The 5,226-nt window shown below is 36.1% G+C and overlaps 1 long non-coding RNA gene across 4 annotated transcripts; it reads left to right on the forward strand.

Moving 5' to 3' along the window:
- Window positions 1-403: 403 nt before the first annotated feature.
- On the forward strand, window positions 404-2,701 carry LOC109152021. Of its 4 annotated transcripts, XR_002049330.1 has the most exons (4): window positions 443-869; window positions 1,950-2,184; window positions 2,274-2,362; window positions 2,433-2,701. It is a non-coding gene; the product is annotated as an uncharacterized LOC109152021 (long non-coding RNA). The 4 variants fall into 4 exon arrangements; XR_002049329.1 differs by having other exon boundaries at window positions 404-2,184; XR_002049328.1 differs by having other exon boundaries at window positions 1,950-2,362.
- Window positions 2,702-5,226: the final 2,525 nt, after the last annotated feature.

The raw sequence follows: 5,226 nt of genomic DNA on the forward strand, positions 1-5,226 counted from the left end.
TGACTCTATTCAAAAAAAAAAGTATAGATAGCTTGTCTGATTCAAAGAGTTATATATATACACATAGGTGAACTGGAATTATTTAATCAATGAACAGAGATAAGTATGGTGCTTAGCCTAATATGTAGGCTGCTGGCCTATAGGCTATAGTAGAGTTGTATGGGTATGGGCTAGGATGCGTGTGTTTTAAGTCTAGATGGGTATGGCTGCAGGGCATTTTTAATTCTTGGAAGTCTAAACGGTGAACCATTTTCCTATGCAGATGCAATTCAAAAGGCTGTGGCGCTGTGTAAACAATTTATGAACAAAGGATGGCTAGCACGATTTACTAAATTTTAATCCCATTGCATTTGCCTCAAACGACGCCGTACCGTTTGGGCGGGATTTCGCCCCCCCCCCCCCCCCCCCCCCCCAAAACGATTTAGCTTTATTATAGTTAGGACTAATAAATCTTTATGTGAGAAATTTTCTAAGCTCATGCAGAACAGGTTTGGAATGAGCATGATGGGTGAGTTGAACTATTTTCTTGGACTTCAAGTAAAACAAATGAAAGAAGGAATTTTCGTAAACCAAGCCAAGTACACTAAAGATCTTATCAAAAAGTTTGGCTTAGAAGGAAAAGGCTCTGTCAAAATTCATGAGCACTTCATCAAGATTGGATAAAGATGACGAAGGAAAAGACGTTGACCAAATAAAGTATGGTGGAATGATTGGATCTCTACTATACGTAACTGCAAGTAGACCCGATATATCTTACTCAGTAGGTGTATGTGCAAGATTTCAATCAAAGCCCAAAGAAAGTCACCTTGCTACCAAAAAGATCATCAGATATCTAAAAGGAACAATGGGATTATGGTATTCCAAAGAAGGTAACTTTATATATGTATATGTGTGCTGTGGATGAATATGAATACTTAGAATAGTATTTGTTGTGGAGAATACTTCAATTCAAGCCGTGTAAAGGGAACTCCCCTTTCACGTTCAAATTGGGGCAATGTAACCATTTCTTGATGAGTTTTCCAGCAACTCAGGCAGTTTGCCTATGTAGCATTTTAGCTGGGTATGTTTTCTCATTTCAAGTGAAGTTATAAAAGGGCGTGGTATTGGGATTGCTGCAATGAGAAAGGGAGAAAGAAGATTGTATACTATTCTAGCCAATATGGTTTCATGGCAGAGATTAGGTAAAAGGAATGGGATTGAGGGTGCAAAAGTATTTAACAATGCTTTTGTATGAGGGGACAGATCAGGGTGTCCTGTAAGGAGATTAAGGAGGTTTCCCCCCTACCATGTCAAAAGCATGGTGTTCTTTGATAACAGTGCTTGATTGAAATTTTGAGGCATAGATTTGCTTGACTGGGCAATTTGTGGAAAACTTGGTACTAGGTAAGATTAATCTCAATAGGTGCTGGAATTAGTAGACTGCAAAAGATAATAATATTTATATGCTTGGATAACTATAAACTAGAACAATTTTCGGTGGTGCTTCTTGACTAGGATAAGGCGTAGTATTTGTTAGTAGTTTCTTTCCAGTTTAGGAAATTAGTATTGTAGAGGAAGAAGATAACTTAGTTTTCATGGATGAAGGCATGAAGCATCTTGAGAACCTAGTGGAAAGAGTATATTGTATATAAAAACGTGGTTACAAATGTGCTATAAATTTGTACTCCTAATCAAATGTCTATTTTCCATTCAAATTGACTGTCTCCATGCTCTGTACAACAGAAGCTCTACTGTATGTCTGTATAAACGCATAAAACTTTTATTTGCCTGTAAAGGAAGTAAATATCAGGTGTTTACCCTTTGTCTCTCCTATGGCCTCATGTTGTTTATAAGTATGATCTTACATGCTTGGTCTTATCCTTCTTTTTAATTTCATAAGTACGTCTAGTTTTATCTATTGTGTGGACAATCTTCTGAATTCATATACAACCACCGAGCAATTTTTGTAGGGTAGTGGATCAGCAACCCAAAATGAATTTTCATATATGTCATGGAATAGAAAGGTTCAACAGATATTGGCGTCCACATCATCAAATGGCACAACTGGTCAGCAAGAAGTCAGCTGAAGGATGCACTAGTCTCCATTTGAAGTTTGAAAAAATTGCCTTTTAATCTTAAAATTTTATTTTCCTTTTCTATTTCTCTAGTGGTTTGGGATCTGAGGAATCAAAAACCTGTGATAAGGTATGCCTTATCCTAAAATTGGCGCGTTGTTTTGTTCTTTCCATTATTTGATCTCAAATTATAACCTACTTTAAAGGGTAAACTTGCAGTTTCTCAGATTCTCAAATTCTATTAGAATCCTGATGTTGCCACTCAACTTGTAGTTGCCTCTGATGAAGATACTTCACATGCATTGAGGGTAATCATTTGTTTTCCATTGGCTAAAATGTTCTATTTATCACTTATAACTAGCTTATTTATTTTCACAGATGTGGGATATGCGAAATACAATGTCTCCAGTGAAAGAGCTTACGGGGCATACCAAAGAGAGTGAAGCTCTGTGAAGATGTGATTATTTAGCATCTCTAATGTTTATTTTTTTGAAAAGCATTTCTAATGTATAACCAAGAATTTGGTGCATTTAGAGAACTGCTTCTCCAATTCCATCTTGTTGAGTTGGTTGAATTTGATTCTTTATAGTCTTTACAAAGTTGTATGAAATATTTCATTTTTGTAGTGGTGATGAAGTCTTTTAATATATTGATCGAGTCTACTTTGATTGCATTATGGTAAAAAAATTAATTTTTATCAACACAATATCTATAGTTATAACATAACATAATATCGATTAGTGAGGAAAAAATGTTTATAAAAATTAATATTTAATGAGAAATAACAATATATATAAAATTAGAAAAATAATATTTGACACTAATTATAATTTTTAGTGATCAGAATTTCCATCATTATAAGAATATAATGAGAGGAAATTATGCTAGTGAGTAGTTATATTAGTGACAGGATTCTTTGTCACAAAAGGAATATTTTAGTGACGGTAAATATATTATCACTATATGCTTATTAATGATGGTATCATATCCCATCACTATTTGTTTTTAACCGCGGAAGAAATAACGACGGGTGGCGACGGTAAATTTTCCGTCATTAAAAGTCTTTTATGATGGTTTTTGATTTTTTGGTGACGCGGTTTTCCTTCTCACTAATGAACAATTTTTTTTGTAGTGAATCCCCTCCTTCCTATTCTTTTCTTCATGTCTTTGACTACTTGTGTTATCCATATTTAAGGCCATCCAATCGTCATAAAATGTCCTACATGTCCTCTCTTTACGTATTCTTAGGTTATCCAGACTCTTTTAGGGGTATAGGTGCAGGGACTTACAGACTAACAAGACTTATATGTGCAGGCATGTTAGATTTGATGAACGAATTTTTCCTTTTGTTATTAAACCTCCCTTACATGCAGCCCCACCTACTACATGTGGACCGTGGGCGGAATCGCACTCCAGACTAGCGTCCCCAATGTTTCGGCAGAAACAATACAGATTGCTCTGTCCGTACCGACGGCTATATCTGCTCGTCTACATGTACGACCACGTGGCAGGTCCAGACAACAGAACGTCCGAACTCATGCCATGGAGACCCGAAGTCGGTCTCAGGCTCCTCATACGGTCCTAACTACCTAGGTTTGTCCCACTGAACCAACTTGTTACACACAGGCAGTTAAGTATCCTAAGTGGGGTGAGGCAATGAATCAGGAATTTAATGTTCTTCTTCAGAACTAAACTCGGTGCCTTGATACCTCTACAACTAATATGAATGTTATTGGCCGCAAATGGGTCTTTCGTAGAAAACGAAAGGATGATGGTATTGAGAGACACAAGGCCAGGTTAGTAGCAAAAGGGTTTAATCAGGTTCTGGGGAAAGATTTCTTTGACACATTCAGTCCAGAAGTAAAACACACTACTGTCAAGCTTTCACTATCTTTGGCTTTATCCTCTGGTTGGGTTATTAGGCATCTTGACGCAGCGCCGGTTTTTGGATTTTTATGGCCCTGTTCTTATAAATAAATGAGGACCTACCAAAAGTATAAGCGCAATCTTTAAAACCAATACCGTAAAATATATGACTCTTCTTTTCAATTACTGAATGGTTTTTCCTTGCTCAATTAATTAATTAGGTCCTAATTATTAGGAGAGAGAAATGATTTGTGAAAAAAACTGATGATTTTTAGGATTAATTGTAGATTTTTCTTTTATTATTTCTTGAGTAGTTACGTCAAAATTAAATATTAAGCCCTCTACAAATTGAGGCCATGTACTATTTCCCATCTTGCACGCCCCAAAATCCGGCATGGCTTGACGTTCATAATGTTTTTTTGAATGGTAATCTGTCTGAAACTGCATACATGAAATATGCCCCTGGTTACATTGATGCTCAACTCCCTAACCATGTCTGCTTGTTAAAACGTTCTCTATATGGATTAAAATAGGCTCACAGAGCTTGGTTTAAACGTTCTCTCTGATCTAAACAGGTTCTTACTATCTGTTGGATTCCAAGCATAAAAAATGGACGTTTCATTGTTTCATTATTCACAGGATTCTTCTCATGTGTATCTTTTAGTCTATGTTAGAGATCTTGGTGAACTTGGTTTTTTCCAAGGTATTGAAACTGTTAAATGTGATGATGGAATTTTACTGTCTCAACAAAGATAAACGAATGATATCTTAAGACGTGCTAGGATGATAGAATGCAAGCCTCTATGTACCCCTATCCCTATTTCGAAATCTGTTGCATTCAGAGCAGATTTATCTGATGATCCTACGCAGTACGTACAGGATACTGGCTGGGGCCCTACAGTATTTAACAATAACACGGCCTGATCTTTCCTTCATTGTCAACCAATTGTGCCAACACATGCATGCCCCTACAGTTTCACATTGGGAACAACTTAAACGGGTTTTGAGGTATGCTAAAGATACTCTTTCTTTTGGCTTACGTATACGAAAGTCAGAGTCAAAGGGTCTACATGCTTTCTCTGATTTTGATTGGGCTAGCTGTCCGTAACATCGTAAGTCCAACATTTTATAAGTAACAAACACTTGCCAACATTGATTATAAGACAAACTGTTATACTTTTGATGAAAAATGTACTACGTAATTCTTTTACATAAAATGTAATATTTTATCCTTTATTAGTATTACATTTTTCATCACAAGTATTACACTTCTCTCTATAAGTAACAAACATTTTATTCCTTATTA

The sequence above is a fragment of the Ipomoea nil genome, unplaced genomic scaffold (genome assembly GCF_001879475.1).
Source record: "Ipomoea nil cultivar Tokyo-kokei standard unplaced genomic scaffold, Asagao_1.1 scaffold2360, whole genome shotgun sequence".
NCBI lineage: Eukaryota > Viridiplantae > Streptophyta > Magnoliopsida > Solanales > Convolvulaceae > Ipomoea > Ipomoea nil.